The sequence below is a fragment of the Canis lupus genome, chromosome 29, assembly GCF_048164855.1.
Source record: "Canis lupus baileyi chromosome 29, mCanLup2.hap1, whole genome shotgun sequence".
Taxonomy (NCBI): Eukaryota; Metazoa; Chordata; class Mammalia; order Carnivora; family Canidae; genus Canis; species Canis lupus.
In genome coordinates, this window is record NC_132866.1 from 14,564,186 (window position 1) to 14,574,098 (window position 9,913).

The window sequence follows — 9,913 nt, forward strand, 5'->3', positions numbered from 1 at the left end:
GCTGGAATCCAGCCAAGGTTTGGCCCTTGCTCTTTGGAGGAAGGAGGCAGGTGCAGCTCTGGCTCAGAGCACTCCCAGGACCAGATTTCCTCTTTCATCCAGCAAAGCCTGACACAGTCAGAGAGGCAGTGAGTGTCTGCCCCACAGAACCTCTTTCAGGATAAATTGCTGCAATTTGGGGAAGAAGCACCTTCCTGGCACTGTGCCTATGGTGTGTCCTGGAGGGTTTTTACTAATTCCTCACTTTGTGGTCAGTGACACAGGGTGAGTTACCTATGTAGACAGGGCTCATCCAGGGCAAAGGGAGGCTGGGTCAGCTCTTGTGGTGACAGGACTGTCCAGGATTGGCTTGTGCCCACAGAAGGCTCAGGATAATCATGGCCCAGTAATAAATGCTGTTGGTTATTGAGCACTCATCATGCATCCCTCCCCCCAGCACCAGGATGGATGGGCTCTGGGCATGTGATCTCATTCAGGCCTCACAACTGCTCCAAGATGGAATAAATCTAATTTTGCAACTGAAGAGATGGAGGCTCAGAGATAGCAAGTGACTAGTGCAAAGTCACACAGCCGTTGGAGGTAGAGTGGGACTGGGATTTAGTTTTCCAATGCCAGTGCCCATTTAAACTATTGTCTGCCCTCACGCCTTGTGGGTGGGAATGTCTCCTGGCTTTTGAGCAGAAAAACTCACAGGTGCACCCCACATCCCGATTTCATTTCCTGCCACCCACACTTGGGGCATGTTATGAGAGCAGCCCAAACTGACAGACTGCGGCATGAGCTTGTCTTCAAAAGATAATTAGAGTACCTCCCTCACCTTAAGGAAAAGAACAGCAGATTTAAAAAGAAATATGACAAGCCATCTGAGTGCCAGGACTGCTCCCCAGAGAGTCACACTTCCATTTCAGTCCCTCATTCTAGACACGAAACCAATTAAAGTAGTTGCAAGGTACACAGTTAACACCAAGTGACAAAAGCCTGCCTAAGTGTTTTAAAGATCTAATTTACCCACAGACTGTGCCCAGAAAAACATAGCTGGCCTGTTCTTGTACAACTTTGGAAGTGCTTGGCCCAGCTCCAGCTTCGGGGGTGCCAAGTCACCCTATTCAGATCCCCCACCATCACTCCCTGGGCTGCTACTGTCTTTAGAACCATGACAGCAGACGATGGGAGCTGGAGAAGGCTGGAGCTGGAGCTCCCCACCCATTGCCACTGGGTGGGGAGGTGCTGGAGAAGGAGCTGGATCTCCCTGGCAGGGTGGCTGGCTCGGCAAAATCACTTAGGCCCTGGGCCCTGCCTTGCCCTCTCCCACTCTTCCCACACCGAGAAAACATGAACACGGGGAGGGAGAATGTATGGCGGAGGCAGGCCCTGTCTCGGGGCTTCTATAAATGCCTGAAAGCAGGTGTTGTGGTCTTAACTGCAGACTGGGGCATCTACTGATGATGGAACGTGGGCTCTGTCCCTTAATTTGCAAGGATTGCATTCCAGCTTCAGGAAGGGGTCTTCAGAAAATCGATGGAACAGAAAATGTGCAACGGACAATAAGAAAAGGGTCATTCCTACCAGACACGTCTCTCATTCATGTTTGCTTCCCTTCTCAGTGCATTGGAAAATGAATCCCGGACACCACCTGCCGTCCACGAGGACCCAATGTCAGCACAGGAAAGCGACCACACTCTGACACAAAGCTTGTTTGTTTTTGTTTTTCTGGAATGTTTCCATCCCTAAAGGTTCCACTAGGTACTCAGATACCATCTCCTTAACTTAGAAGCCTTCTCAGTTTGCAGAGCACCTTCACAGACCCTCCAGTGGAGGAGTTGATTCTCCCCATTTTATGGATGCAGAAGGGCAGACCCGGAAAGGCTTTCATCCGGTAAGCAGTAGGGGAGCCCCTGTAGTCCTCACCCCCAACCCCCTTGCCGCCCCCCCCCCCATGATGCGATTTTCTCCTTCAGCTTCCTTTCCACTCACCCAGGAATTGCAAACTATTTTAAGTGACCATCAGCTTTTGCTGAGCACATCTAATGTGAGATGTGGAGTTGAATGTTGAATACTGAGACTCTTTTCTATTCCACCAAGTTTTTCAAGGCATTTTTTTTTACAGGGTATTAAGTGTTCTTTGGATAACCCCTTCTGTGTTTAGGGGATAGCCAACCTCAGGGACTCAGCACCAGGCTGCCAAGTGACCTGGCTACGTGCTGTTCCCTTGCCCATAAGCCTCAGCCGTGGAGGGCAAACAAATGGAGCGCAGGCATGGGATGCTGGCTTTCTCCCTGGACAGGAAAATGCTTCCAGGTAGCAAACCAAGGTATGGGGACAGGGGCACCGAGGGAGGTGCCGGCCGCCCTCTGGCAGACCCAGTGACCTCTGGGTGCTGGGTAAGCTGACCTTGCCTGCCCTGCGGGGAGCCACCGCATTCAGCTTTGCCTCACCCGTGGAATTTGCACAGAGCCCCCAAAACGCAACTCACCCAGGTGACACCTGGGGCCTCCAGATCTTCCCACAGCCCCTGTCATCAAGTCCATTTCTCATGTGGTCTTTGCTTGCTTCTTGCCTTTTCTCATTTCCAGGAGCAAATGCGTGCCTCCCCAGGGCCCCTCATTCCTTCCTCTGTGTAACACTGAGCATCACTGAATCTTCACCGCAGCCTCCAGGCAGGTGCTGTTCTTCCAGTTTTGCCGATGAGGAAAGAGACTTGGCTTGGCAAAGCCCCACAGATCAGAGGGGAACCTCAGGATCCAAACCCCGAACCTGGGCAGCCTGACTGGAAGGTCTGTGTCATGTCACTTGAGTGCTGGCCTGCAACCCCATGCCTCCCGAAGAGGCTTCCTGCCAATCGCACCCTTTTCAAAGGCACAGAGGGATTAGATCTTTAAGGAAACCTGAGATTTTAAATAGGTAATCCTCTTGTAGTGTGAAGAACTAAAGTATGTGATGGATTTTTTTTCTTAATTCGGGATTTAGTGACAGTGAAACAGAATTGTCCCTTAGGCGATCATCGTTGGCGACATTTTAATGAGTTCTGACGGCCGACTTTGCCTGCGAATGTGGCACACAGATCCCCTGCCCGGGGAGGCTCGCTGAGCTCCCACAGTAAGCCGGGAGCATTTGTGAAGGTAAACAAATACGATGCGACAGTGACAAGTGCTCTCGGGCGACAAGTGCTCTCAGTTTCCTTGTCTGTAAAATAAAGATGATAAGGACACCAACCTCACCGGGTGATTCTGAGGATTAGGTGAGCTGGTTCAGGTGAGGGGCTTGCCGTGTGGGCATACAGCTAAGGACTAAAGAAAGGCAGGGTGCTATTATTGTGGAATAAATGGGGTGCTGCGAAGAAAGGGAGCAGGGAGCAGCTTTAATCAGGGAGAGCAGAGGAAGTGTCTCCCAGGAGGCATCCTCGGGTATAAAGCCTAAGCCTTGGGAAACCTGGGTGGCTCAGTGGTTGAGCGCCTGTCTTTGGCTCAGGGCCTGGTCCTGGGGAGGGATCCAGTCCCATATCGGGCTTCCTGCATGGAGCCTGCTTCTCCCCTTGTCTGTGTCTCTGCCTCTCTCTCTCTCTCTCTATGTGTGTGTGTCTCTCATGAATAAATAAATAAAATCTTAAAAAAAAAAAAAAAAGCCTAAGCCTTGAGAAAGCACCAGCAGTGGGGAGAGAGGTGGGAACCGGGGTGTGGAGGCCCGAGGTGGGGAAGGAGGGGATGGTGCATTGGAAAGAGAAAAATCGGTCCAGCGGGTGAGGGTGGAGGGGCCACCGGGGAGAGAGCCGGGAGGCTGGAGGGCGGTGGGGACCCTGTAGATGTCGTAGGCAGGGGGAACCCTCTAGCACATGGAGGGCAAAGAGGCCCAAGGAAGGCTTAGGGCGAGGACACGGCCCATGCAAGGGGGGTGGGGGACAGGCTCCGGGTGCTTAGACTGTGCGGACACCAGCGGAAGCCTTGGGGGGCACAACTGACCGGGCAGGTCGGTGCCTGGAAGTGGAAGGTGACCAAGCAGAGGGCCCAGGCCGGGCGCAGGCAGGCAGGTGAGCCGGGCCCCTGTGCTGTGCGGCGGGGCGCCCAGGAGGGAGCCGAGGTTCCAAGAGGGTGGAGTAGGAAGGACCCAGCGTTCTCTCGTCCCGCGTGGGAGCCTGCGAGCCCGCCAGCAGCCCCCACTTCCCCTGCCTGCGTCCCCTGAGCCAGGGGGGCCACCTTCCCGGCAACCTCCCTTCCCCTCTGGTCCCGCTGCCCGCCCGCCGCCAGCTGTCACCTGCCTCAGGCCTCCCCCCTCCAAAAGAGTCCCCTGCACTCCGCTGTCACCAGGCTCTGACTCCAGGCTGCTCCCCGACCTTCGGTCCTACTTCCTCCCTGCACAAGCAAGCAGACCTACGCTGCCTTCTCCACCCCCTCCGCGCACCTGCCACCGCGCACCCGCTGGAAGCCTTTCCAAGTCAGCCCAGCTTACGGCCGGTCCTCCTCTTCGGGGCGCCCATGGCTCTCCAGCTCACCTCACTCGCTCCTCTGCTCATGTGTGACCTTGCCCTGTCCCTTAGCTCCCTGTGCATGAGCCTCCCCCACCCAGCAAGGCTTTACACCTCCACCCCCCAAAAAGGGAGGACAGACTCCCTTGGTATCCCCAGTGGATGGCAGAGTAGATACTCTAGGGATGAAGGGGATGAAGTCTCGTGACCTCTCCAGACCTCCAATTCCCCAACTGTCAAAGGGTGTAAGTAATAGAACCCAGCTCAGGAGGCTGCTCTCGGTTCCTGTGTTGGCAACAGCCGCTGCCATGTAAAGAATGGCCATCAAAAGTGGGACCCAGACCTGGCGCATGGTGGGGATGTGAGCACACACCACTTGCTTCTGAAAGATTGGGTGAACTGAGATTCCCCCAGGCTCTGTCCCTCCTCCCTCTGCAAATTCCCCGCAGGCCTGCCATGTGAGGGACACAATCTTTGGGAAACAAAGAAACCTGCCCCCATGGAAATTTATACTTTTCTTTCCTCCCTCTACCCAAGCCCTGAAGAATGCAGACTTCACAGGGAGGGGGCAGGAGAGACCTCATTCCCTCTAGGGAGGCTGTTTCATCAGATCTGCAAGTGGGACCCATAGAAGAGTCAATGGCATCCAAAGGGACAGCTAGTCCTTACAAATAAGCTTAAAATTCTTCAGGGTTATAATGTCTCATAGACCCCCCCACCCATTTGTCTGGTTAGGGAAGAGTAAGGCCTTCAACGGACAGCTGAGTCCCTTCCTACCACACACTAAATTGTTCGGAGACAGGCTGCTCCCCCAGTGAGGTGTCTGCACATTTACCCAGCCGGTTGGACGGCATTCCTCCAGCACTTGCTACAGAAGAGCCGTTTCTGCATCTACTCACATTTTGTCACTTAATTGTCATTGTATAGGAGTTCATTAACGTTCCCTTAATTTGTTGTGAAGCGTTAAAAGGCTTTCAAATCTAGTCAAACTCAAAACTAGTTTATTTGCCTTTTATGATGATTGAAATGATGTGCACTGTAAAAAACCTTATGTTCAACATTCAGTGATATTAATTTCACTTGACTTCATGACTTAAGGTCAAATACGTTAATCAAGGCTGCCATCATTAGCACAGTTTCCTTTTCTATTAAGCGATTATGATCACTTACTATTAATGAGTCGTGAAGTTTTAATAAATTTTTGCTGGTGTGAAATTGCAAAACAGTAATTATGACACATACTGTATGGATGGCTTGTTCTACGACGTAAATTTGGCCTAATGTTGGTAAAAATACAAAAGAACATTAAGTAATTAATTAGTTGCCTCCATGGAACCAAAATAAGCCTTCACCATGAAGATAAATGGATGAAAAATGCAGAGCCTTTGTTGTTATTAGTGAACTGTTGCACAGTGGGACCGGGCCGCTCAAAAAGACCCGATGTCCCCAAAATAACAACTCAACTGAAATCAGAGGACAAATAACTTTGCAAGAATTTTTTGGGTTGAAGTCAATATCTCTGGCATGGGGCTGATTGTATGACAGCATGGGGCAGAGGAGGCTTTCGAAATTAAATATTGATGCAGATAGATTGATAGAAATGAAACAAGAGGATTACTGTCTCAAGGCTGAGAGAAGTCCTGTGAGCCTAGGATAGAACCAGAGGCAAGGATTTAACAACCACATCTGGGGTTCTCTGCAGGGCATGCACTGAAGATTCTATCAAAATGCAGATTCCTGGGTCCTTCCCCCAGAGATGTTGGTTCAGTAGTTCTGAAATAGGATTCCCTGAACATTGACTTATAATGTGCCAGGCACTGAGCTGAAGATTTTACAGGCACAATGGGACCTGACCTCGCCACAACCCCATTTTACAGATGTGTGTTGGGACAAGTCATGGAGAAGGCATGACCGCTGGTTGACTCATGAGCTGGACCCGGGCAAGAGGAGGGTCGCACTTCCTGCCCTGTCGTTGGAATGTGCACTCCAGCTGCCTTCCTCATTCCCAGAAGCTGCCCCGAGGAGACAGCCTTGAGATAGTGATGTAGTATTGAGACCAGCTGGACAGAGCATGGTCTGAAGCCAGTTAAAACCTCTACATAAACTTCAAAGACCTGGCAGGCAGGTGTGGAGAAACACTTGCCTTGTGGCTGCCCAAGGCAAGGCTTGTATGTGCACCACCTACCTGTCTGGAATAGCCTGCATCTTCTTTGGGAACTTCTTGCCCTCTCTGTATGTGGCCAGGCTGTGAACCAACAATACAGAGACTAGGACGCAGAGAGCAAGTGACTCGCCCACAGTCACAGGGCCAGCAATGCGGGGCTGAGATGTGGGCTCCAAGGCAGGCAGCGGGCAGTGACTGAACACACTGTGGCCGGGGAAGAGCAAGATCTCTCCCAGTGACAGCAGCGCGCAGTGGGGGTTCAGGGCAAGGCCAGCAGAGCCCCACAGAAGGTTGTTTCAGGTATCTGGGGCAGTGGCTTTCAAACTGCTCCCTGGAGTGCTGGAGATTTTGGTGTGAGTCCCAGGGTCAATGCTGAGGTGAGGGGGTAGGCTGGGTTCCTCATCCTGTGACCTTCTCACTCTACACTCCCTAGTCTCTTTTCCATATTGGCTACTGGGGAATGCTGTCATACAACAAAATGTTAGAAAATCTCCAGCTTGGGCACTTGGGTGGCTCAGTGGTTGAGTGGCTGCGTTTGCCTCAGGTCATGATCCCAGGGTCCAGGGATGGAGTCCTGCATCGGGCTCCCCGCAGGGAGCCTGCTTCTCCCTCTGCCTATGTCTCTGCCTCTCTCTCTGGGTCTCTCATAAATAAATAAATAAATAAATAAATAAATAAATAAATAAATAAATAAATAAAAATAAAAATCTTTAAAAAGAAAAAGAAAGAAAAAAGAAAATCCCTGGCTTGGGGAAACCAAGTAGAGAGAGGGGCAGGGAATAGAAGTGTAGGCTCAGAGACGCTTCCAGCAATGGGACCAGGTATTTAACCTGCTGCCAAAGAGCCATGGTAGAAAAGTACATCTGGAGGTGGAAGTGGCCAGTGGTTCCTCTAAAAGGCAACTCAGCCAACCAGTTGAGTTTGCAGGATGGTGAACACTTGTCTCCAGCTCTGGAACGTGCTTACTGCTGCACGGCACACTGGATAGAAAAGCTCACTGAGTTCAAGTACCTCCCTAAGGATCTCAGCTACCCTCATGCAGCATCCACCAGACACCAGCCCAGCGCTTCAGGTATCCACGCCTCAGGACAGCTCATGAGGAAGGCAGGATTGAAGCCCATTAAAGCATCTTCTAAGTGAACATTTTGGGAAGTGGGACTCCAAAGCTCATGTTCTTTCCTGTCTACCTATGATGACATGGTTAAGACTGAAACCATCTTAAGAATTGAACAACAAAAGATAGGGCAGCATCAGTTCCACAGTGTAAACTGGACAGATGGGACCTGCCAGTTATGCTAATTTACAGCACAGCTGGACCACTCAGGCACTCCTCAAAGCCTGCCCTGCTTGGAGTCACCCCTCCTGCAAGGACAGGCAGGCTGTCTAAACGCAAGAATGATGAAGAGTACCCAGAAAACCGAAGTCCAGGGAAGGGATACAAAATCTGATCGAAAAGGCACAAGGCATTTCCTATGAACACCAAATACCTTTTTTTTTTTTTACATTTTTAAAATTTAAATTCAATTTGCCAACATAGAGTATAACACCCAGTGCTCATCCCATCAAGTGCCCTCCTTGGTGCCCATTACCCAGTTACTCCATCCCCTCACCCACCTCCCCTTCTGCAACCTTTTGTTTCCCAGAGTTAGGAGTCTCTCATGGTTTGTCTCTCTCTCTCTCTAATTTCTTCCAAATATCTTATCATGCTGGATCACTTGTCTAGGAAACACTTCTTTCCCCTTAACCATTTCATATGTCATCATGAAGCCGGGAGTCCCAAGAATTTTCTGGGGAGTTCTTCACTGACAAGTCTCAGACCTCACAACCAGGGCCACAGGATCCCGGCCCCTCAGATGCCCATCTGAAAGCCCATCTGGGTTTGCCAAGAACAGTGTGAGAACCAAACCCCAGCTGGCAAATGCTGCCGCCTGTGTTCCCTTACAAATGGGGTCATTTCCTTTATTCTTGGCAAGACTGTGTCATCTGGTCTTTACTTCATTAAGTTTTCTTCAATCTTTACCCACACAGGAGGCAAAACTGAGAAGTGACTTGCAGACAAAACAGTGCCAACATGGAAACAAAAATAATGAGGTTGTAATCTGCAAATAGCTCCAAGGAAACATATTTGCAAGGAGAGGGGGGCCGACATGGCCCACTGCCTAGATTCCAGGGAAGACAGTGATGTGACGGTTACTCCTCTCTGGCTCAGGTCACAGAAAACTTTAGTTCGAGTGCGTAAGAAGTCACCACCTGTGGACTCTGCTAGAATGGCCACTGGCATCACTTTAAATGATAAAAATGAGAGTGAAAAGCTAATTTTTTGCTGAGCATTAACTATGAACCAAGAATGCAGCTAAGTGCTTCTAGAGAAATTTCCTCTAAATAAGAGGAAACCAAGATTGGTGCAAGGAGCCTCACTTTACAGACTGGCCTCGAAAGGTCATGTTATTCTGTGGTCACACAAACAGCAGGTGGCAGAGCTGGGATCCCCTCTCCTACCCCATCACCACAGGGCTGCTTCGAAGGGAATAACCTTTTCAGAAATCAGCATCCTGACCTGGAAACATCTGAAGGTGGGGAAGCAGGGGGAAGCAGCAGGCAGGCGAAGGCGGGGCTGAGGTGGAGACAGGGGCCCTGTGCACACCCAGGACACATGGTCACAGATCGGTATCTTTAGTGTTTGGAGCTTGGACGTACCAGTGAGGCCCAGGGAGATCCTCCTTTCTCACAACGAGACTCTGTGTGACTCCCAACTGCATAGCCTCTGTGGGGTTGATCACTCCAGAAGTCTCTATGAGTGGCACAATATTAACAATTCTTTTTGGAGGGGGGAGGGTGGTCAGGACTTTGGGCAATTTCTCTCTCCTTTAATATCAATTTTAAATCTTCAACATGGAGCAGTTCATTCATACAATGAAAAGAACAGCAAACTCTACCTTAAAAATGTACATTAACCTATTAACTTACCAGCTATGATAAAGACACCCTAGGAGGTTATTGCCACCAACATGAGTCACTGAACAAGGGGCGCTTAGGGGCGCCCTAGGGAGTTCAGTCAGTCAAACCTCTGCATTCCATTTAGGTCATGATCTCAGGGTCCTGGGATCGAGCCCCAAGTCCGGCTCCCTGCTCAGCAGGGAATCAGCTTTGCCCTCTGCCCTCACTCACTCTTGTGCTCACTTTCTCTTATAAATAAATAAAACTTAAAAAAAAAAAAAAAAGAATCGCTGAACAACGTTTGAAAGAAAGGCCCTAAATAGATTGCTCCAGCCCAGCACATGCATTCAGAA